Source organism: Tasmannia lanceolata, unplaced genomic scaffold, assembly GCF_043159265.1.
Source record: "Tasmannia lanceolata isolate RefF3 unplaced genomic scaffold, GAP_Taslan_0.1 ptg000016l, whole genome shotgun sequence".
NCBI lineage: Eukaryota > Viridiplantae > Streptophyta > Magnoliopsida > Canellales > Winteraceae > Tasmannia > Tasmannia lanceolata.
The window spans coordinates 361,022-386,525 of record NW_027518693.1 but is presented as its reverse complement, the minus strand read 5'-3'; the positions used below and the strand labels follow the sequence as shown (position 1 = coordinate 386,525).

The following is a 25,504-nucleotide window of genomic DNA, read 5'->3' as shown; positions in this document are numbered from 1 at the left end:
AATTATTAGAAAGTACATTTTTACATTTGAAATTGTAAAAAAAAAATGTTCACAAATAAGTTTATACAATATCTGTTGACAACATTATATATCATTTGACATCAATTGATTAATTTATTGGTTGCACATCAATAACACATGCATACTACATCGGCAATCGATATTTAAAAATAGAGAAAAGTGTTTCTAGTCTGCTGACTAGAGATCATTCTCTAGTCCAGCGATTTGTGGACTACATCGGCAATCAATAACACATGCATACTACATCGACAAAAAATCAGCTCCATAGGATCATTCCAACCCTGTGATTTGTAGAGCTTAAAATGGACGGCTATAATCGGCACAAATCTGTTCATTTTTTAGCTCCACAAATGGAAGGGTTAAGATGATCCTATGAAGCTGATTTTTTGTGGACACCATATCTATGATGGGGCCTATCAAATGAATGCTTTAGATCACCACAAAAAATGTGGGACCCAAGTGTTTTTTTTCGCCGGACTAGAGAATGATCTCTAGTCGGCAGACTAGAAACACTTTTCTCTTAAAAATAAATAAGTTCAGTAACATTATAACATAGTTAAATAGTTAATATATATATATATATATATATATATATATATATATATATATATATATATATATATATAATTAAAACTAGAACTTTGCTTTAAATTAGCACTATACCAGGATAACATGGCAAACAAATAATAAAACATCAAATTATCAATATATAGCTTATAGGATATAAAATCCTATAAAATGACATTTTTATCGAACAATTTCTTATAATATAAAACTTATAAATGGGTATCTTTCGAGATTAATTTGCAGATAACAAAGGGTCTATCAATTATAATGGGAACAATGCCTATTGGGATGTGATATATTCGCCCCCTTTTCTTCCTGGGCAGCCCTCTCTAGCTAGTGTATTTATGACTACTTTTACAGTACAACAGGGTGGCCCGGGAAAGAAAAGGGGTTGAATATATCATTTCCCATGTTACTTACATTACTGTCAACTATCTACTTGTACTGAAGATATATATGGTGGGGACACACAGGATGGAAAGTTATCCTATTTTGATCGTAGGGAAGTTATATTTAACCATTTTTTTTTACTTGGGACAGCCCCCTCTAGTGTACTTATGAGTTATGAGTTATGACTACCCTTTTACATATTTAATCATTTCCCTAGGTTGGAGACCTTTTAAGTAAAAGCAAGGACATGCAAAAAAGAGTAAGTTATCATGAAAAACACAAGAAGTTATCTTGGGTTTTTTCTGGACAAAAATCACAAGGTTTGGGGCCCTTTAAAAGATGTTGAGAGAATGAGGCATGATCGAGATGTTGGAAAAATAAGCAACATATGTAGTTGCATCCCTCGTGCATTTTGAGCTTTTTTCGTTCTCTTCACATGTTAGGGCTGTTTAAAGAGGATATTCAATAATAGTTGATGTAGAGAATTTCCCATCCTGGGTTTCCAATTCTAGTTGTGTTCATATATGGCCCAGCTGCCACCTTCTTGTCCATATTCTTAAATGGGTTTAGCAATGGATTCTAATCCCACATGGTATTGCTTAGAATTTGGAGTAGGGATTGTTAAAGATAGAAATGTTCAAAATTTGTTAGGGTTTGGGCTGGACCCAAGTAAGTTTGGGTCACAATTTCATTAGGACATGCGTTATTTGATAGAAATAACATTGATTGGACACTGAACAAGTGGGAACTGATAGAAATAACATTGATTGGACACTGAACAAGTGGGACTTGGCCCGCTCGCAAAAGCATTACTCATTGAAGAGAGAGAGAGAGAGAGAAATTATATGATGTCCGGCCGTATATTTTGTGCAGGCATAAACATATATAGGTGGAGACCCATTTCAATGATCTAAAATGTTTTATTGAAAGATCCTAGCCATCCATATTTCAATTTAGTCAGAGTCCAATCAAACAAACATTGATTGCACTTTGAACAACTGGGACTTGGGCCACCCATATTTGAATTTGGTTATAGCCCAATTCAAATAACATTGATTGGACCTTGGACCGCCCTTTAAAGTATCGAAAACGATATATGACCCGGTACGAACATAGGTGGAGACCACTTTTCAATGACCTAAAATGTTCATTTGTTTTTCACTTTTTCCTCACCGTAGACAGGCCGTATACAAAAGATCTTCTCCACAGAAAGATCGTACCCGCCAATATTTGAATTCGATTCCGAGTCCAATCCAAATAACATTGATTGGACCCTGAACAATTGGGAGTTGGCCCCCCATAAAAGTGCTGAAAATGACACACTGAAGAGAGAAATGATATGATGTCCGGTGTTATTTTTAGAAGAGAAAATACGAGCATGCAGAAATATATATTAGTTGTTTTTCGTCCCGTAGATACCTAGGCCATGCACAAAATATCTTGTCTTATGGAAAATCCTCGCCTTTTGGACAGGGAAGTGATTTATCCACCATTTTGATCACGGAACACCCCTTGTCAGTGTATCAATGACTAAAGAGGGGCTGTTGTACTTATGTCAGAAGAATTCAATGCCCCCGATTGCCACAGACGCTGACGGGGGTATTCCTGGTGATCAAAAGGGGCGGATATATCACGTCCCTTTGGAAATTGTATATCAAAATCATTGTTTCTTATTTTCTGAAAAGTCATTGTGATGTTCTAGGATAGGTATTATGTAGTGAAAATGGAAGAGTCCTTGTATGTTTTCTACGGTCCTTTATATTTAGGCTAGATTATCCAAAAGTCCCTTGTTTTGAATGGAAGATGATGACCAACTTCCCTCTTCAAACGTCCACATATAAAATAAAAGCCCTACTCATTCAAGATTCCTAACTCCTAATGACTGTTGGATACTTTTAAACTATACTATTTTTTACAGTAGAAAAATGTTTTTTTTTTCTTTTTCAAAGAGACTTTTCTCTATGTGAAATGGTATTTCCAATCAAAAGACACTTTTGTTGTAAAAGGGTATTATTTTTAAAATGAAAGGGTACTTTATTTGTAGGGGTGCCTTATATCCTTTCATCTCCTATAAAAGAAGGGTTGCGGTCTCATTTGAAAATCTTCTTCCTTCACTTTTACTATTCTCTATTTCTTGTTATTTCAAGGGCATACTGGTTGCTTTGAACTTGGGTTGCAGCCCTTGTTCTTAGTGTAGGCATTGTATCATCGGGACTTATTTTCATAGTAGCCACCTGCATAAGTGGGGAAATTAAAGTCTTTAGGAGAAAGCTTTGGCTTGCCATGCCTATTTCCCTTTCTCTTCTTATCTTCTTTCTAATTTTCTTTGTGTTTCTTACTTTTATTATTTACATCCACACCATTTGTTCATCCACCATACCAATTTGTCCCAACAATAACTGCTACAAATTAGAAAGAACGATTAAAAACTACAATTTTAAGTCCCAACAAGAAAAGAAACTCTCAAAAGGTAACTTAAAATCTAGGACTGCTAACTAAGTAACTATGCTAACTAAAGATAAGATAAAAATTAGCAAACAAAATTCTCAAAATAAGGATATTTCCGTGTAATTTTTTGTCAAAGGATGCGTCCGCATCAACTACAACTAAGTGGTTAGTGTAATTAGCTATTTTAGGAGTGTTTTTTGTCTGTAAGTAAATATTCATATGTGTAGAGATTATAAGTTGAAAAAGGGTGAAAATAAGAGAGAAGAAGAAGTGTAGAGGTTAAGGAGAAGGGAGGACAAGAACATAAGTTAATAGTAAGTGTGTTTTTTGAGATGTATAAAAGTCTTTTATTTTAGTGTTTATTTGTGTTTTTAGTGGAGCTCTACATGGGCCCTTTGGCATTGTATCTCCCAGCTCCCTTACCTTGCTTTTATGCATTACAACATTAGCTGCATATGTGTTTGTCCTCACCGTATATAGGCCATTCACCAAAAATCTTCTCCAACGGAAGATCCTAGCTATTCTTATTCTTATCAAACAGATGAACACTACTTGAAATTTTTTTTGCACGTATTTTTCTTTACGCGCAAACATCATATATGAGCTCTTGTAGAGAAGATTGTATCTATTAAAAACGGGGGTGGTAAATATCATGTTTTCTCTTTGTCAAAAATAGGGAAGAAAAATGGTTGAATTCAATGTAAAGTGGTTGATTTTACTTGAAATATTTGTTTGAATATCATCTCTCCTAATGAATTATCAGGAAATTGGTAATTAAGTGTAGTAAAAACAGAGGATTTTCACCAACAAACAACTATTTTCATTCATTTCACACAGTTCTTAGAATAAAAATATAATGTAATGTATTTAAACTTACAAATTTGAACATGGCAACATAGTCCCATGTAAAATGTAAGGCTCTGTTTCTTTCAATAGATTCTTGTGGAAGAACCAAACTCTTGTTGTAATTGTAGTTAGGGGTGTAAACGAGCCGAGCCGAGCCGAGCTTGGCCAGGCTCGGCTCGGCTCGTTAAGCTCAAAAGCTCGGCTCGGCTCGGTCAGGCTCGGCCAGGCTCGCGAGCCTTACCGAGCTCGGGTTATATTATGTTCACACCCCTCATCTTCCCTGGACAGCCCTACTAGTGTAATTTGACTACTTTTTTTACACTATGGGGGGTGGTCCTAGTAACAAATGGGGTTCCAAAAATGAAGTGATATATTTTGCCCCCCCCCTTTCACTCCCTGGACAACCCTTTTAATGCATAAATTAATATATAATATATATATTTAAATATATTAAATTCTTAACGAGCCTTAACGAGCCGAGCCGAGCCGAGCCTGGCCTAAATTAGGCTCGGCTCGTTAAGCTAAACGAGCCTGGTAAGCCGGCTCGGCTCGGCTGGTTAAGGATTCGAGCCAAGCTCGAGCGAGCCACCGAGCCCGAGCCAAAATTGACACCCTTAATTGTAGTAGTAGTCACAAAAGAAACCCCCCCTCCCATTAATTATGGGATGCTAATTTGCCATCTCTCTCTCTCTCTCTCTCTCTCTCTCCCTCTCTCTCTCTCTCTCCTATGGCCCTAAAATGAACGGTCAAAGCTGTATATATAAATGCATAATTTTGAGTCATAGGAGATCCAAATCAAGGGCAATCAAATGAAGGGTTCAGATCAATCAAAGGTAGATCAATCAATTGTGTTTAATATTTGCATCTAATAATCAGTTTTGGCAGCAAAATCAATTCTTAAAATCGAAAACAAAATGGGCCAAAGTGATCTATCAAGAAAACAAAAGAAATTAGCTTTTACACGCTGTAGTTGCAACTTTGTGTAGAGCAAACACAAGGTAAGTTAGCAATGCTGTAACTAGATTACTTTTTCTTTATACTAATCCAGTCATATGAACTTCATACCCACTTGAACTGCTTGTTTATCTAGTCATATACCCACATCGCTAAGCACAAGAATTTGGAGTTGCTTTGGACACCATGGCTAGTGGCACTGTGGCAGAACTAGAGCTGCATGAAGCTAAGCCTATGTCCTTGGTAGCTTGTACAGGTTACCTAAGTTTAATAGAGGAATATATGGCACTCTAAAAGCAACTTTTAGCTAAAGCCCTACATTCAACAAGGCATAATGGGTCCCAGATTTTGCATATTGATGTGAACCGTTCATTTCCATAGGCATTACTACGGAATGCGCAGATTAAGTTCCTCTAATGATGATCCCAACCCTCAGATCTATAGAAATTCTCATAATATGAAGTTCCTCTAATGATCATAGGGCTCGGAACATCCTATGAAAAATGATTTTTTTTGGCACATCCTATTTCCATTGTAGCACATCAAATGGACGGTCTGGAATAATTACTTTTTGAAAAATACTAGACGGTGGGGGGGCTTACACTATATAAAAACTCCACTCTTAAAAATTGAGAATAAAGCAAAACCTAATAAACTTGTACAGATTGAGCTACCCCACTGTGATAAATTGAAAGCCTAGATAGGCCTTTAAGAAATCGTGATTTATCGGCCATATGAGATCCAAATTAAGGCCTATTAGATGCAGGGTTCGGATCAATCAAAGATGGGACCACTTGTGACCTCTTTTAAAGGATTAATAAAATGAAAGAGTAAAAAAAGATACTCTGCAACAATATTCATGTATGCAAATTGCCTCGCAGAGATGGTAGGAAAAAGAGAGAGAAATACAGTTACACCCTCTCAACTTTCTGACATTTTCAACTCTAACCCTGACTTTTAAAAGTCACCAACTGCACCCCCTGTGGTTTCAATTTATGTAAGGTAAACCATCTCTTTTGAAACACTAGCAATGCTAATGAAAACCCCATACCTCCCTCCAAACCCATAACTGAATCCAAACACTACCAAAAACACAGTGTGCCTACATTGTTTGGATGATCCAAAGCGTTCAGTTGATAGGCCCTGACAAAAATAGGGTGTGCCCAAAAAATCAGCTCCATAAGATCATCCTAACCCTTCGATCTGTGGACAAAACGTCAACTAAGGGGGACTACGTTATAAAAATTGAAACATCGGGGGTATAGTTGGTGACTTTTAAAAGTCATTTCTCCAAAAAGAAAAAAAGAAAAAAAAATCAAAAGTAAGAAAACCGATAGAGTAACACACATCCAAATTGAATACACGGCCAACCCGGAATTAAAGCAACCAACGCATGGGCAATTCTGATACAAAATATTCATTCAGCAATGTTTTAAGTCCATTTCCCAAAAAGAATAGAAAAGATAAGAAATAAAGAAAGATGGGAAAAGAGAATGCTCAATGTCAATGGATGGATCCATTGACTGAAGTTAGAATAATAGAAGCGGGAGAGAGCGAGAGTACCGCCTTGGGAAACGGAGATAGAGTACCGCCCCCAAGGTGACAACCGGCCTTCTCATGCACACCAAGCTGGGTCCCACCTAGTCCAATATTTAGGCTGGCTCCAACTCAGAACTGTAGCATCACCATTTTTATAACCCCCCCATTATGCATGCGCTCCCCTTAATTTGACGTGAGCAGCGTGCAACTTTAACGCTTCTTGACATGAAAGCACCTTACAAGGGGAGCGCATGCGTAATGCAGTGGTGAAAATATCATATCCCAAAAACTATATTAAAAGAGCTTTTTGAAAAAATACATTGTGCGCCTAAAATCATTTCCATAGGATGATCCCAACCCTCCGATCTATAGAGGTTCCCATAATCTGAAGTTCCTCTAATGATCATAGGGCTAGGATGACCAACCCTCTAATCTATAGAGGTTCTCATAATATGAAGTTCCTCTAATGATCATAGGGCTAGGAACATCCTATGGAAATGTTTTTTTTTTTTTTTGCACACCCTATTTACATTGTAGCCCATCAAATGGACGATTTGGATCATCCTAAGAGTGTAAGCCGTACAATACTTTTGGAAAAATATTAGACTATAGGGGCTTACACCATATAAAAAATCCACTCTTAAAAATTGAGAAAGAATAAGGCAAAAAGTCAGTAAGAAACATGGTTTAAAATTTCGGTTTCAGAATGTGTTTGTCCTCGCTGTAACCAAAATTTTGAAACGTCGGCCGAAATGTAAAACCGAAACTTCTACAAATGGAGCGACCCCATTTTGATAAAACGGAAAGCCTAGACAGGCCTTTAAGAAATTTTGATTTATTTGCCATATGAGATCCAAATTAAGCCCTATTAGATGGAGGGTTCCCATCAATCAAAGGTGGGTCCACTTTGCCATAGTAGACGCACCTCGATCACTTGTGGCTTCCTTTAAGGGTGGACCAAAAAAGGAAATAATAAAATCAAAGAGTCAGGAAAGAAAGTCTGCAACAATTAATATGTTTGTAAATTGCCTGGTGGAGATAGTATTCAACAGTTAGTCTTCTTTCTTTACTTGCAAGAAGAAGAAAGACAAATCAGGTCCAGAGGCATTTCTTCAGTTCCTATAGCTTCTCATCTGCTTGCTATTCCTTCCACTGTTAGTTTCCTCTTTGAGATCCCTTGTTTTGTCCAACATCATGGATGTTTTAGCTTCACTCATCATAGAAGTGGTGAAGATTTCATTTACTCCTCTTAAGCGCCGTGTTGATTATCTTGTTCACTATAAAAAGAGTGTTGACGATCTTAAACTCAAAGCTGAAAATCTAAGGTTGAGGAGAGATGACGTGCAACGATTAGTGGACGCTGCTAATAAGAATGAAGAAATCACTGGTGAAGTGCAGTCATGGCTACAACAAGTAGATGACATTGAGGCAATCACGAAGAGATTGGAAGAGGGGATGATGGACAACAAGAGATGTTTCAAGGGATGGTGTCCCAATTTCAGCTCGCGCTATTCTCTTGGTAAAGAAGCAACAAAGAAGATGGTTGATGTTGATGGCCTACTGGCAAGAGGGGATTTCACTCATGTATCAACTCTCCTCCCTTGTCCAAGCTTTAACCCAGCAGGAGAAATTGAGTCTTTTAAATCCACAGAATCAGCTAAGAAGCTGATCATCAAGGCATTGAAAGAGGAGAGAATCAACATCATCGGGGTATATGGGATGGCAGGTGTTGGCAAGACGACCCTAGTCGAACAAGTGGGAAAGCAAGCCAAGGATGAAAAGCTGTGTGATAAGGTTGTAAAGGTCACTGTTTCCCAAAAGCAAGACTTGCAAAAGATCCAAGATGAACTTGCAGAAAAATTAGGCATGGAATTGAAAGAAAATAATGAAGAAGTGCGGGCGGGCCGGCTGTTGGAGAGATTAAAGCAAGAAAAGAAGATACTCATAATCTTGGACGATTTGTGGGATAGATTGGACTTAACAAAGGTCGGAATCCCCTGCGAAGAGACACAAAAAGGCTGCCAAATTATAATGACAACACGGAGATTAGATGTATGTTCCATGATGAATTGCCAGAAAAATATCGAAGTCAAAGTCTTATCTGAGCAAGATTCATGGAATCTATTCAAAGAGAAAGCAGAAGTTGTTGAAACTGATGAATTACATACTTTGGCAAGGAAAGTTGCTAAAGAATGCAATGGTCTGCCTTTAGCAATTGTCACGGTTGCAAGGGCACTAAAAGGGAAAGGCTCATCAATTTGGGCTAATGCACTGCAAGAATTAAAGCGGTCTTCTCCAAGAAACATAGAGGGTGTTGATAAAGAGGTGTACTCTCGTCTCGAGCTAAGTTACAACTACATCGAAAGTGAGGAAGCAAAGTTGTGCTTCTTGTTTTGTTGTGTCTTTCCCGAAGATCATAACATTGAAGTGGGTGTATTGATGAGATACATGATGGCGGAGAGGGTTTTGAAGGGTGTCAACAATTTTGAGGAAGCATGGAATAGAATACATACCTTGGTTGAAAAACTCAAGGATTATTGTTTGTTGTTAGACGGTGACAACGAAGGTTGTGTAAAAATGCACGATGTTGTTAGAGATGTGGCCATACTGATCGCATCAAGAAAAGAGAATGGGTTTATAGTCAAGTGGGAGAGGAATTGACAGAGTGGCCAGAGAATTTGGATGAATGTAAGAGGCTTTCACTTATGGGAACTTCAATTGGTATGCTCCCTGAGCCGCCGAATTGCCCATGTCTCTTAACCTTATTACTGCAACGGAAGAAGGGTTTGGAAGAAGTCCCAAATAATTTCATTGAAGGAATGAAATCCCTTGTCGTCTTGGATATAAGCAATACCAAGATTTCATCATTGCCCCCATCACTACAGTACTTAAAAAACCTCAATACACTATGCTTAGATAAATGCCAGTGTTTAGATAACATATCCCCACTGGGAGGTTTGGAGAAACTTGAAGTACTTAGTGTAAGACAAACTGCGATCAAAGAATTGCCAAAGAAATAGGGCAACTATCCAATCTGAAGGTTTTGGACTTGACAGGGAGTGACGCTCTTACAATGGTAGCACCAAATGTCATTTTAAGGTTGTCTAAATTAGAAGAACTGTACATGGGAGATAGCTTCAATATGTGGGAGGTAAGAGGTAGCAGCGGAGATGGAAGTAAAGCTAGCTTTGATGAAGTGGCATCTTTGGCTCGCTTGACTGTTCTATACATTCATTGTAAAGACGTGAAATGTTTGTCCGTGGAAGTCCCTGGCCCTTGGGAGAAACTAAAGAAATTCCGCATCTGTGTGTGGGAAGGAGAGTACTCGTCTAGTGACTACGAGAAGTGAACATCCATTAACATAATTTCATACCCTTTATCAAAGTGGGTTAAACTCTTATTAGAAAAAAGCGAACAAATTGACTTGAAGAGGGTCTCCAATATTGTACGCCTCCTAGATGATGAAGGTGTCTCTTTCAACAGCGTGAAGTGCCTCAATCTCTACTATTGTGACGAAATGGAACATTTCATCAATACGGTGGAAGAATCTCATCGGGTTCCACCAAATGCCTTTAAGATATTGCAACGATTAGACCTCATTGGCATGGAGAAATTAGAGAAAATCTGTCACGGCCCGCTTCCTAATAGATTCTTTGGGAACCTGATAGAGCTGAACATTGACAGTTGCAGGAAATTAAAAAATATCCTACCATATGATCTGCTTGAAGGATTGCAAAGCTTGGAGAAACTCGAAGTACAAAATTGTGAAGAGTTAGAGGAGGTATTTGACTACGAAGAAGAGATTCATGCTATTACTACGTCAACTCTCTCTACTTTGAAAGAAATGAGATTACTAAATCTGCCCAAACTGTCGTGTATATGGAAGGGGGCCATACCACCAAGTGGGACATTCCACAAGCTAACCCAGTTGAGTGTGGTTAGGTGCCATAGCTTGCGATGTCTATTTTCCCCTGTTCTTGGACAGTGCCTTCAACAATTGGAGCATCTTCATGTTACAGATTGCTTAAAATTGGAGAAAATAATCTGGGATGAGGAAGTGAATAAGACAAGACAGAATTTCCCCTCATTGCCACCACCTCTAACCTTCCAAAATCTACGAAGAATAACCATCAGAGGCTGCCCCAGGTTAAAGGATGTTTTCTCGTGGAACATAGCACGAGGCCTCCAACAATTGGAATACCTCTATGTATATGAGTGTGAAGAAATAGAGGTGATAATAACTGGAGAGGAATTGGGTGTGGTGGATAAAGAGAGTCTGCTCCCTCGATTAGAGACTATAAACTTAATCGCACTCCCAAAGCTTAAGCATCTCTGCTGCCATCTCAATAGAGGAGGAGGAGGGTCCCATGTATTTCTCGATTTCCCTTCCTTGATATCTATTTGGGTATATGCTTGCCCGAATTTAAAGAGGTTTCCGGTGAGACCCCACAACGCACCTAAACTTGAAAAGATTCAAGGAAGAATATCATGGTTTGAAGGGTTGGAGTGGGAGGACGAAGGCGACATGTCACGCTTCCTACCTCTTTTTGATCCATATCGATGGTGATGGTAACTGCAGTTTTAGTATGAGGTAAATTTCATTTAAATTCCTTTCTTATCTAATGATGTATTATGCCTTTTGTGTTTCCTTTAATTTATTGTAGAGATAATAGCATTCCAAGTTACTACGACATGGATTCCACAATCCTTATCTTATAGAGAATGAAAAAACTCTATAATTATGATAATTTTGATTATTCTTGTTGTATCACTCTCTTAGTTCTTATTGTTCTTTTGCACTACGCATCCAGTTCTCTACCCATTAAAGGATGTTTAAAGTCATAAGAAATTTGGTATTCCATTTTGAAGCAGATTTTAGCTTTAAAGCACAACCCCTTATGTGTTTGATATTATGTTTGTTAGAAGCTTGACAGTTGCATCTGTTTACATTTAGGTATAGGTGGTCTGCATGATATTGATGCATAGGAAAAGCTTATGTTATTGCTTACAAATAATTTTTTTAAGGATTTTCTTTCGTTTTGAAGGTCCTTCGGAATTAGGTCCTAGTACTAGTTTGGCTCAATAAGTAAATGCCCATGATAATTAAGCCGACCCATTCCAACATCAGTGAAAAGATACGCCATGAAGCGTGAGTGCACACCCCTAGAGCGAGAGTTGATGTATCTTGGAGGCATACGCCATGAAGCTCATATGTACGGTTGATTCGTCATAGTAGGGGCGAGATTTGCCTTAAGAACAACGAATTATTTCGCACCTCAACTTGATAAGTCATCATTTTCCTCTTTTATTTACAGATCTAATTTTGCTGGTCCATAGTGGGGGCGAGATTTGCCTTAGGAACAACGAATTATTTCGCACCTCAACTCGATAAGTCATCATTTTCCTCTTTTATTTACGAATCTAATTTTGTTGGTCTATTGCATATGTTGATATTGGTTCATCTACTGTGGAACTTTAAATTAGCGGTATTTCCGATCCCAAATTACATATTATCATACCATTATTTATAACAAGACACACCTCAGTTGTGACCTCCTTTAGAGTGTGGACAAAAAAGAAAAGAACAAAATAAAAGACTAAAAAAAGAAAGTCTGCAACAATGATCATGTTTGTAAATTGCCAGGTAGAGATAGTAAAGAAATGACAAAGGTAAGAAAAATGATAGAAACCCAGTAACACACATCCAAATCAAATACACCGACCAGGAATTAAAGCATGCAACATATATGTAACTAGTAAAAAAACCCGTGCGATGCACGGGGCAACCAAAATGCAAAGGGCTATCTAATAGGCTACAATACAAAAAACTATATATCCAAATAATGAATGACAAAAGAAGAGAAACTCACATTTATAGAATCAATTAAAAGGTTCAAATAGCAAAATGTTTGCAGATCACAGTAAACAGTAACAACATTATACGTCTAGTTAAATTTGGAAAGTAGAAAAAAATCATTGGAGGAACAAAGTTGCACCACAAAAAATGAAGTTAAACTTTTTTTTGGTAGCTAAGCTGGGATTGAACCTCCGACCTCTGGGTTGAAGAACAAAGCCTCGACCATTGAAGAACCAAGCCTTGGAATTAAACCTATATCAAATATGAAGACAAGAAACAGCTAAACATGTGGTAATGGCATTGTGCTTTGCTAAATTTTTCTAAATAATCAAATATCCTTTCAAAATAAGGGGGGAAATGTAAAGATAAACATACAACAGCTGAACTTGTGCTAATAGCATCGCGCTTCTGCTAAAAAAAATTTAATAATGAAAGAGCATTTGAAGCATATTACATTTTGGAAAAAAAGTAAAGAGGAACATACTATTCAGAAACATGTTTTGAAATGACACTAATAGTAGTGATTAATCATGATGCAGTAAGAATATACATTTTTTTTATCTTCTCGAACATCGATTCAATGAGCATATACATCAAAAGACAGCCAAGAGATATAATGCATCCCAAGTACAATATAGAATCCAAGAATATGAGTAAAAGAAAAAAGGAGGAACATAAATAACAACACATCAGCGCCCTCCTGTACAACTCCGGCTTAACTCTTCATCTTCAAATACTTTTCATAAAATTTACGTTTGTCAGTACAAAACTGATTACTATATTGAAAACTGCCTTTAATTTTGAGTCCAATAATCAGTTTTGGACTCAAAATCGATTCTCAAAATCCAAAACAAACGGGGCCTTTGGATTTTGAGAGCTGATTAGGGATCCTATTAGAGAAATGTTGAGCCTTTAAATGTATTCAATTGGCACTTAACTACTAAATGTGCCCATTGTAATACCTGTAGAAGTGTTCAATATGTTGAAAGAAACACCCCCTCTTATATATCTAAACTGTTATTATTTCTTTTCATGTTCCCTTGGTGTACTCACTTAGGTTCATAGAATGGCCAGTAAGAGGCTTTCCTATCAACTATAGCCCTAAGCAAGTAATTAGAGAAGTCAGAAATGAAGAAAAGAATGTCATTTTATATTAATAAAATCAATTACCCTATTCATTCCTTTGAAAGTTATTTCCATTTGGTGCGGCCCAACAGAATTCAAAACATTAAGACAGTTCCATGTGTTCAAAATGAGCATACCCCATGTAGATTTAGTGGAGAGAAGGAAAAAAAATCAGGTATGAGTACTACGAACCTGATCATGATATTCAAGAAAATAATACTCTAGGTTTGTGAAGGAACCCGATACCGATACCCATTAATTCAGTTCAGTTTGTATACAGAACTTGAAGAATGAAATAGAACCAGCAAAACAACATGTGTGTCCAAGCTAATCCATCCAATCTATGCAAAATCTGCTATACAACATGTGTGTCCAAGTTAATCCATCCAATGCATGCAAAACCTGCTATACAACATGTGTGTCCAAGTTAATCCATCCAATCTATGCAAAATCTGCTATCCATTTTATCAAACAGTCGGCATGTACATAGAAAACCTTTAATCTATGTGAAGAGATCAAGAAACTAATGACAACAAAATTTATAAACACTGAGTAGGTCTTTCAGAGTGGGTCGATTGGCAATAGAACTGAGTTAGGGTTTGGTAAATTGCATAGAGGAATAAAAAGCGATTTACCTGCCTAGGGTTTTCTCCAATTCCTGCTCGAGACATGGAGAAGAAGAAAAACAGAGACAATACGAGTACGTGTCAGGTGTAGATGGTCATGGGATATGGAAGGGCGTGCATATCAGGGGTAAAAATAGCACCAAGTAATGAGTACGTGTAAATATAGCAGTAAAAACTCGAAGGAGAATAAAGGGCAAAAAAAACAAATGGCGGGGATTTCCAAAGAAGAGATTCATTGTAAAATGGGGGCTTACACCATATAAAAACTCCAAAATAATAGAATTGCTATGGTGTAAGCCCGTATAGTCCAATATTTTTCAAAAATAACAGTACGGCTTGCACCATAGGATGATCCAGGCAAACCTTTTGATGGGCCACAACATAAATACGTTGTCCCCCAAAAATCATTTCCATGGGATGATCCCAACCCTCCGATCTATAGAGATTCTCATGATACGAAGTTCCTCTAATAATCATAGAGCTAGGATTATTCTATGAAAATGATTTTTTGGCACACCCTATTTACATTATAGCCCATCAAATGGACGGTTTGGATCATCAGAGTGTAAGCCGTGCAATACTTTTTGAAAAATACTAGACTATAGTTGCTTCCCCCATATGAAAATCCACTCTTAAAAATTGAGAATAAGGCAAAACCTAAGAAGCTAGTACAAATTGAGCAACCGTTGTGATAAATTGAAAGCCTAGATAGGCCTTCAAGAAATCGTAATTTATTGGCCATATGAGATCTAGATTAAGGCCTCGTAGATTGAGGGTTCTGATATATATATATATATATACACACACACACACTAGTAAAAAACACTATGCGATGCATGGGCCGACAAAGAACTGTACGGACCATATCATAGGTTGATCCAAACCGTCCATGTGATGGAACACAACATAAATAGGTTGTGCTCCAAAAATCATTTCCATAGGCTGATCCTAGCCCTCCAATCCATAAAGGTTTCCATAATATGTTGTTCCTCTTAAATCGGATGGTTAAGATCACCCTATAGATTTTTTATTAGAAAACATTAAGGAGGGGGGTGGTATTGAAATTATGTGGCTTTAATGTGTGCATTTGTTAAAAAGCATAAACGAGGGGTAGGATTGAAAATATGTGGGTTGACTGGATGCCTTTGTTAAAAAAAGTAAAAAAAAGTGATGTGTAATTCTATTAGAATTTTGGGAGAAATTCAAATAATTCTCTCCTTTTCTCTTCTGCTATAGTAAGGATGTCGCGGCATTATTTTCCGAATTTGTCCTCTACTATATACAATACTATATAGTTGTAAATAAGGCTAAGGTCATTGAAGGAGAATTTAGAAGGGCAGTAGATGTAATTATCTAATACTGATATGTAATTCCCAAATAAAAAGAAAAGAAATCTTTTTTTCTCTAGCTATATAAATCTTTTTTGGTCGGCGGACTAGAGAATAATCTCTAGTCGGCCGACTAGAAACACTTAGAGATCATTCTGATCTAGTCCGCCGACCAAAGACACATGGGTCCCATCTTATTTGAGGGGATGCAAAGCATTCATTTGATGGGCCTTGACATAGAGACGACGTCCACAAAAATTAGCTCCATAGAATCATCTCAACCCTATGATTTGTGGAGCTTAAAATGGACGGTTATAAACCGCCACAAATCTGTCCATTTTTTAGCTCCACAAATCGAAGAGTTAAGATGATCCTATGAAGCTGATTTTTTGTGGACACCCTATCTATGATGAGGCCTATCAAATGAATGCTTTAGATCACCAGAAAAATGTGGGACCCATGTGTTTTTGGTCGGCGGACTAGAGAATGATCTCTAGTCGGCCGACTAGAAACACTTTCCTCATATGGCCAATAAATCACACCTCCCATTGGTTATAAATCACAATTGGTTTAAAGGCCTATAAATACTTAAGTGGTTATAACGCCTCCCATTGGTTCCTGTATGTGGGACCCAAACATTTAAACGAATGGGAGGCGTCATAACCACTTAAGCGCACCAAAAAAATGGTGCGCTTAAGTGCACCGACACTTTTCTCATACACACACACATATGTACTTGTCATTTTTCAAAAAAAGAAAAGAAAAAGTTTGCTCTCAAGTGGGAGTTAGATTCTGGGATTCAAACCTTTGACCTTTGACCAAGGAATTGTTGGGTATATAATATAACCCATGTATGTTCTAATATAAGCCCAATAAGATAATGGACCGGTGTAGTGGGCTTACATGGGCTAGAGTCCATTAACCAGTCATTAACCCTAGTGTATCTCTATATATAGGAGCTAGAGGCAACAAACATAGTATTCCAAACTAAATACCTTTGGTGTAATGCTTCAAGCAACCTCTTGCTTCACCTAATTCCTCTAACATGAATGTCATCAAAAGTGTCCAAGACAAGGATGATTATTGTTGGCACGTTGTGAACAATTTTGAGGAGTGGACGGGCATAGCATTGTGTTCCAACTGCTAGGTCTAAAATTGGGGAAGAAATTAAATAGAGCACATGTAAAACAAGAGGGGAAAGAAAGAAAGAAAGAAACAAGCATTACCACGACAAAGAGAGATGGGTGAGCTCGAAACAAATAGCATCTCTCCACCCAGTACACACCGGAAGCCATGATAACAGTCCGATCATCCACCATTGAGACAATAGGCAAGAGAAGCTCCATCGGAAGATCTTTCCAATTGGGCATCTCTACTCTTCCCACTTCCATGTTTCCTCCCCCACCAACAACTAGGTTACGAAAACACACGTCCAAATGCTCTGTTCCCAACTTTTCTCCGATCATCACAATAATTAGTACAAAACTGCCAATAACAACAAGGATTTGGACATATGGATTTTACAAGCTAAATTCTGGATCTGGATTTTACAATCCTAAAAAAGTACAATCTATTCCTAAGCTTATAAAATCCGGGCTTTAGCTTATAAAACCAAGCTATAGCTTGTAAAATCCTGGATTATAAAATTTTAGTATCCAAACGTAGTGATAATGCTGAAAAAAAAATCCATCCAGAAAATACAAGAAGGCATGAATTTGCCCTTTTTCTTGTTTCTATACTGAATTAGAGTAAACACAGGATGTTAAATTTCGAAGCGTGAAAATCAAAAGCAGAGTTTCAAAAAGAGGGAAGATAAAAAAAAACCCTAGCTTAATCAGGAAATAAAAACAAATAAATAAAAAACAGAGCAAGAAAAAACAAAACCAAGAACTAGTACTTATTACTGGAAAATCAAAAGTAGAGTATCAAAAAGTGGGAAGATAAACCCTAACTCAAAAAAAAAAAAAAAAAAAAAAAAAAAAAACAAGAACTAGTACTTCTTACACTAATAATAAAATCCAATATTTCAAAAAAATATACACAAAAAATCTTGTTATTTTCTTCGCTTGTTTGAGTGCATACTGCCGAATATTCGTACTCTAGGGAGGCTAGGAGAGAGTTAAGTGTTCAGGGAGGAGTGTGGAGAGCTCTGTAAGAGTCATGGAGATGGGTCTGTAAAGAGGCTTGTAAAGGAGTTGATTAGGTCATGGAGCAGTCTAGTTGGTGAGGTCCTTGAAGCACTCGGTTAGTCGGTGAGGTGTACTTACCTAGGCTGCAGGGCAGTTCTGTTGGTGCAATTCATGAAGAACTCATCTAGCCTAGCCCGTGAGTTATATTCGTTTGGGGCCACGAGTCTAAAGCGTTAGACTAGCCTGTGAGTTGTACTACTTGTTTTTTCTCCCGGCGAAAAGAAACTGATTTCCCTCCTCTTATGTTCTCATAGTCTGTAATATTCATAAAAAACGAAACAAATGTTAACCCTAAATGAAGGAAACAAAACCCTAAGAGGACGAGAGAAGAAGGAGACCAGCCCTCGTTTTCTCATTTCTCGCCATTCTTTCCAGGTTTGGATCTGTGTTTTGGGGGGTTTTAATCTGCAGGCATTTTGATTTGTCTGAAATTATTTGAAGATCACCTGTTTTCTCTGATTTTTCATTTGTCTCGTTTTTGGCTTTTATATTTTTCCTCTCCTTTCCTTCTCTCTAGGGTTTCTTCGATGTGCACTAGGGTTTCTTCATTTCCACTTCTGAAAGAGGCTAGGTGGAAGAAGAAGAAGAAGTTGAGGAAGGAGAGAGAGAGGAAGAAGAAAAAAGAGGTATATAGTTTCGTTTTTTCCATTTTAATGAATTTTAGTGAGGAAGAAGCATGAAGAGATATTTTCATTTTTTGGTATTTTTCGCTTTTCAATGAAATGTTTAATCTTCAGAATTTTTACAACACAATTCCTTGTGCCCGAATAAGATCTATGTTTGAGGCATGTTATTAGGTTAGATCTATTCATGAATCGTGAATATTCTAGATCTAGTGTTTTCTCTTTTATGTTTAACTATCTTGTAGTGGAAGTGGGTATATCTGATAAACAAAATTTATAGCAATGGAAGATGATGCCGAGTAATTGCACAATCATCAGTTCTTAAGAGCTGATTGTTCTTGTGAATGACTCATTTATGATTGTTCAAAATCACTTCTTCACCTCCAAATCCATGTTTGCCATTTGGCTAACATTCAGTTCCACATTAGTCAATACATAGACAAAAGAAAGAGCAAGCCAATCTTAAAAATGCCATCGCATTCAATCATTGTCTGATTTAGGGCATACATATCTTGCTCAAACAAATATAATAGTAACAGCTATAAAAGCTATAGCTGGCATCACTTCTGCATATGCCAATTAGAATCAAAGAGTTTGGCGTAGGTCCAACGCAATTAGTAAATCAAATATCATTTAAGAGTAATGCTAGGGAAACCGGTTTTACAACCAAGCAGGGGACCGAACAAATGTGTTGTTGCCACAGCATCACAAGTGAAAAATAACCAGTCCTTTCGTTTAGGAAAATACCAAAAACCCATCTACCCATTTTTGAATAATCGATGAAGAACGATTCTCGGTCTCCATCCCATGTGGTTGTTGCATATGATGCAACTAAGGATCTCAAAGAGCACCAGCTTCAGTTGGCAATTGATGATATAAGGATGAGAGGGGACATACTTATTAGAGGTGACACTCTTCTCGTACTTGGCATTTTGCAAAGTGTTCCACACCCAAGTGAGTGCTCTTATTGATTAGCTTTCCATTTTTTTTTCTGTTCTGGTTTTTATACATTGCTTTGGACTACATGTTGAAGTATAAATGATTAAATAAGACCAACTCTAAGAGCTTAAGGTTTTCTAGTAATTGGTTGTTTCACACATGTTTGGACTCAAGCAACATAGGAAAGATCCCGCTTTTGGGGGGGATGACATCAAGAATTACTAAAAATTGATAGCATTTCCTGCTCTTGCTTCAACCATTACAAACCTTATAATACTCAGAAACATATTCTATAACTGACTAAACAAAACATAGCAAGTAAGTACAAACAGTTATTGTGAAGAAAAATGTGCAGAGAACAGAAGTTTGATGTAAACTTTGTTAACTTCATTAAGGGTAAAGTGTACAACTATATATACAGTAAGTAAATGAATTTGAAAAACAGGGAGCCAATAGCAATCCCCTGATAATGAGGGATCCTAATCATACACTGTTATGCAGTTCCAACAAAAGAAAAAGTGTATTTTAAATTTGAATCCAAGCTGAGTTGGCTGGCCGGATAAGATAAGATGAGATCTCCTCAATACTCCCCTTCAAGCTGACGTGTGATGGTGAAGAACACCATCACACGAAATGGATTTTATTATTAGTACTTCTTACACTAATAATAAAATCCAATATTTCAAAAAAATATACACAAAAAATCTTGTTATTTTCTTCGCTTGTTTGAGTGCATACTGCCGAATATTCGTACTCTAGGGAGACTAGGAGAGAGTTAAGTGTTCGGGGAGGAGTGTGGAGAGGTCTGTGAGAGTTATGGAGATGGGTGAAGTCGAGGTGGCTTTAAAACGGGTTCTTGAAGCACTCGATTAGCTGGTGAGATGTACTTACCTAGGCTGCTAGGCAGTTCTGTTGGTGCAATTCATGAAGCACTCGTCTAGCCTAGCCCGTGAGTTATATTCGTTTGGGGCCACGAGTCTAAAGCTTTAGACTAGCCTGTGAGTTGTACTCGTGAGTTATATTCCTTGTTTTTTCTCCCTGCGAAAAGAAACTGATTTCCCTCCTCTTATGTTCTCATAGTCTGTAATATTCATAAAAAACGAAACAAATGTTAACCCTAAATGAAGGAAACAAAACCCTAATGCTCTGTTTGGTTGCTGGGTTTTTTTTGTTCCCAGGATTTATGTGGGTAAAGGTTTAGTGGTCACATCAGCTTTTTCTTGCTGACATCAGTAAAATCTTGTCTTGAAAAGGGTGTTCTCTCTTTCTCTCTCTACCCTCTCTCTCCACTCATCATAATATCTTTCTCTAATTAATGCTTGTCCCCTCTTTTGTCTCCTACCTTTACCCACATAAATCCCAGGAAAAAAAAAAACCCTGCATCCAAACAGAGCATAAGAGGACGAGAGAAGAAGGAGACCAGCCCTCGTTTTCTCATTTGTCGCCATTCTTTCCAGGTTTGGATCTGTGTTTCCAGGAGGGAGACTTCGTTGAATAAAAAGAGGTAAGTTGTCCTTTTAATTTGTTTGGGATTAAATCCATTAAAATTATTTTAATCTGCAGGCATTTTGATTTGTCTGAAATTATTTGAAGATCACCTGTTTTCTCTGATTTTTCATTTGTCTCGTTTTTGGCTTTTATATTTTTCCTCTCCTTTCCTTCTCTCTAGGGTTTCTTCGATGTGCACTAGGGTTTCTTCATTTCCACTTCTGAAAGAGGCTAGGTGGAAGAAGAAGAAGTTGAGGAAGGAGAGAGAGAGGAAGAAGAAAAAAGAGGTATATAGTTTCGTTTTTTCCATTTTAATGAATTTTAGTGAGGAAGAAGCATGAAGAGATATTTTCATTTTTTGGTATTTTTCGCTTTTCAATGAAATGTTTAATCTTCAGAATTTTTACAACACAATTCCTTGTGCCCGAATAAGATCTATGTTTGAGGCATGTTATTAGGTTAGATCTATTCATGAATCGTGAATATTCTAGATCTAGTGTTTTCTCTTTTATGTTTAACTATCTTGTAGTGGAAGTGGGTATATCTGATAAACAAAATTTATAGCAATGGAAGATGATGCAGAGGAATTGCACAATCATCAGTTCTTAATAGCAGAGAGTTTCAAATTGAGATATAATTAACTTTCACTTTTTCTATTAGTCGCTGATTGTTCTTGTGAATGACTCATTTATGATTGTTCAAGTACAATTCTCTACTTCTGTTAGTATCTTGGGTGGCTAGTTGATAGATCTTGCACAAAAATTTGAACATGGTTCAGGAGCAATAGTCATTAGCGTTTGCTCTATGCTATTGATGGGGATGATCTTGATGAGATCTTTTTATTCTTTCTTAACCTTGGCAGGCTTTTACTATATATATGAGGAATGATAGAGGCAAGGGCGCCTTTGAATAAAGAGCCAGAAAAGGGCTTTTGATTCGATCCACGTCATTAAGTGAAGCTAGCATTTGCTTTTTCAACTGACTTTAAAAAGTAACCAAAAATGGCGTGGATCCAATCAACGGCAATTTTCTGGCTTTTTAGGCAAGGGCTCTCTATGGTGAGCTTATATACGGAGTATATATAACTATATATTGTATTCAAGGTATTCATATTTCGAGTTAGTCTATGGATTTTTTCTTATATACTTACAACTTTGCCAGGGTTAGTTTCTTTTCGCAATGAAATCATCTTGATGATTTTTTCCTATGGTGATTTTATATATGGAGTATCAATGTTCTTCGTTAATTGATCTCTAGATCTTTCTGTGTGTGTTTTCATAACTAGGTTATAGACCTTGAGAAACTGCAATCGGTTACATGTATCTATCTATCTATCTATAATCTATCTATCTATAATATATTATACTACACATGTTTCTTTCCGTTGTCATTCGTCTTTTTTCCAAGAATTTTTTTTTCTGGAAAAAGTTTCCCCCCTTAAAAATCGTTTGGTGGCATTAATTTTGGTTTGCCACCCGTACAAAACTGAATTTGCCCCAATAAGTTTGGTTGCCACGTCCCCACAAAACTGAATATCATGCTATCAATACGGTTTTACATTTTAAATTTAAATCCCCTATAGTTTTGTCACCATTAATTTTGGTTTGCCACCGTACCAAACTGAATTTGCCGCAATAAATTTGGTAGCCACGTCCCCACAAAGTTGAATATCATGTTACTAATACGGTTTTACATTCGAAATTTAAATGCCCCCCTATAATTTGGGATTTAACAGTTTCGAGGTTAACTAAGATATCCTACTAATTCGGTTTTCATCCCCTACTAATTAGATTTGAGAATAACTTTCAGTCATACGTGTCTAGTTTCTTCCCTATAAATTTGGTTTCTCATGACTAATCACATCTTGCTTCTAACTAGGGTAAATCCATTTAAAATTCAAATTGCAAAAAATCAGCCACTTTCTACTCTCTTTCCCTAAAATCTCTCCCATCCCGCCCTGTACATTTCTCTTCTCTTTCATTTTTTTTTATTCTCGACCATATCTATATGTATACTTAATTTTATGTCTTTTTTCTGCTATGTTTTGTTTCAGTTCTGGATCATGGGCATCTAAGCAGTGAATATCCTTGGTGGAGTAAAAATATCCTTAACAATTGGATTTGGTTATGATATTTGCTATTAAATCTAAGATTCAACTATCAAATTGGATTTGGTTATGATAGTTCCAATAAACAACCTTAACAAGTTAAGGATTGAAAAAAAATATCCCCGAGAAAAAATTATTCAAAGTTGCATGATCTGTACTAGTTACTGAATTTATTTTTTATTTTCTATGGATTTTTTTATTAGAAAATTTAATGGGAATTTTTCCATCGTGCATTTTTACGCCTCATGCATAGCATGGTGGGGCCACCATAATACACCAATGCATAGCACCGTGGGGTCCATCATTTTCCACCACATGTTTTGATGTGTGGGACCCAACATCTCCACCAATCCATAGTTAGGGCAAGCATTCACACCTCATATTTTTATGTGGTAGGTGTACTACTTTACGCCATGTCTTAATGGGTAGGGCCCGCTATTTTACACCCATGCATAGCATGGGTCCGGAATGCTAGTATGTAGATGGAAGATGGTTTTTGTATGTACAAATGTTAACAGGTTGTGTTGTTTTATCGTGCAATTGTGAACAAGTTATATATATATATATATATATATATATATATATATATATATATATATATATATATATATATATATATACGTTGTGTTGTTTTATCGTGCAATTGTGAACAAGTTATATATATATATATATATATATATATATATAGAGGAAAAAGAGTGTGCGCTCGACCGCACCAAGCTTAGGTGCGGTCGAGGGCCCAAAACACATGGGTCCCACATTGTTAGGATGGTCCAAAGCATTCATTTGCAAGGCCCCATCATAGATAGGGTGTGTACAAAAAATCAGCTCCATAGGATCATCCTAACCCATCCAAAAATGGAGGGCAAAATGGACAGACACTGTTTGCCACAAATCTGCCCATTTTTGCCCTCAACTTTTGGAGGGGTTAAGATGATCCAATGGAGCTGATTTTTTGTACACACCCTATATATGATGGGGCCTTGCAAATGAATGGTTTTGATCACCACCAAACTTGTGGGACCCATGTGTTTAAGCCCTCGACCGCACCAAAGCCTAGGTGCGGTCAACCGCACACTCTTTTTCCTCATATATATATATATATATATATATATATATATATAGAGGAAAGTGTTGGTGAGCTTAAGCTCACCATAAGTTTGGTGAGCTTAAGCACCCAATCACATTGGGGCCTACTTTGTTAGGATGATCCAAAGCATTCATTTGAAAGGCCCTTACATAGATGGGGTGTGTACCAAAAATCAGCTCCATAGGATCATCCTAACCCATCCATTTGTGGAGGTCAAAATGGACATACATTATTTGTCCACAAATCTGCCCATTTTTGTCCTCCACAAATGGAGGGGTTAGGATGATCCTATGGAGCTGATTTTTGGTACACACCCTATCTATGATAGGGCCTTACAAATGAATGGTTTGGATCACCACAGAAAATGTGGGACCCATGTGATTGAGGCGCTTAAGCTCACCAAATCACCAACACTTTCCTCATATATATATATATATATATATATATATATATATATATATATATATATATAGAGAGAGAGAGAGAGAGAGAGAGAGAGAGAGAGAGAGAGAACGGTTTCTACACACAAGTGTAGATAAGTTATCTACACACTAGCTTAAAATACAGTGGAGGGCATATTGTTTGGGTGATCCAAACCATTCATTTGATTGGTCCTCAAATAGATAGGGTGTCCACAAAAAAACAGCTCCATAGGATCATCCCAACCCTACGATTTGTGGAGGTAAAATGGACGTGTATAAACCTTCACAAATCTGTCCATTTTTTGCCTCCACGGTTCGAAGGGTTAGGATGATCCTATGAAGCTGATTTTTTGGGCACACCCTATCTATGTGAGGGCCCATCAAATGAATGCTTTGGATCACCCAAACAATGTGGGCCCACACTGTATTTTAAGCTAGTGTGTAGATAACTTATCTACACTTGTGTGTAGACACCGTTTCTCATATATATATATATATATATATATATAATGCATATCAGATGTGTTTTTCTTGGGCTTCTTGCAGATGGAAGATGGTTTTTGTATGTACAAATGTTAACAGGTTGTGTTGTTTTATCGTGCAATTGTGAACAAGTTATAATGTTATATATATATATATATATAGCTGGATGGGGGTTTCACTGTTCACGCCCACGTGGACAGTCCCCCCATCCGGCATATGATCTACATGGCATCCCAGTTTAAAACGCATAGAAACGATTTCAATAAGAGAGGAAAATCTCTACGAATCCCAAATTTCTCTCTACGAAAACCCTTTTTAGTTTATCTTTTTGCTTTTGGCAAGTACATCGGTTTCCACTTCTTTTGATTTATATCATCTTTACATTTTTATCAGGTTACACAATTTCCATGAAATTTGATATCTTTTTGCTTTTGGCAAGTACATCCGTTTCCACTTCTTTTA

At 37.1% G+C, this 25,504-nt stretch overlaps 1 protein-coding gene, 2 long non-coding RNA genes and 1 pseudogene across 3 annotated transcripts in view; 3 read left to right on the top strand and 1 right to left on the bottom strand.

The window, feature by feature from the left end:
* Positions 1–25,504, top strand: part of LOC143848256 (uncharacterized) — an 87,304-nt gene that overhangs the window by 39,157 nt on the left and 22,643 nt on the right. The window lies entirely within an intron of this gene.
* On the top strand, positions 7,791–11,580 carry LOC143848762 (putative disease resistance protein At4g27220; annotated as a pseudogene).
* Positions 12,614–14,498, bottom strand: LOC143848763 (uncharacterized). The gene is made up of 2 exons (XR_013235465.1): positions 14,383–14,498; positions 12,614–14,099 (listed from the first exon to the last, which is right to left on the bottom strand). It is a non-coding gene; the product is annotated as an uncharacterized LOC143848763 (long non-coding RNA).
* LOC143848259 (uncharacterized) overlaps positions 17,688–25,504 on the top strand; it is a 70,152-nt gene continuing 62,335 nt past the window's right edge. Inside the window, exons 1-6 of the long non-coding RNA XR_013235351.1 lie at positions 17,688–18,075; positions 18,145–18,265; positions 18,408–18,516; positions 20,910–20,956; positions 21,122–21,227; positions 22,994–23,046. This is a non-coding gene — a long non-coding RNA (uncharacterized LOC143848259). The remainder of the gene's footprint in view (positions 18,076–18,144; positions 18,266–18,407; positions 18,517–20,909; positions 20,957–21,121; positions 21,228–22,993; positions 23,047–25,504) is intronic.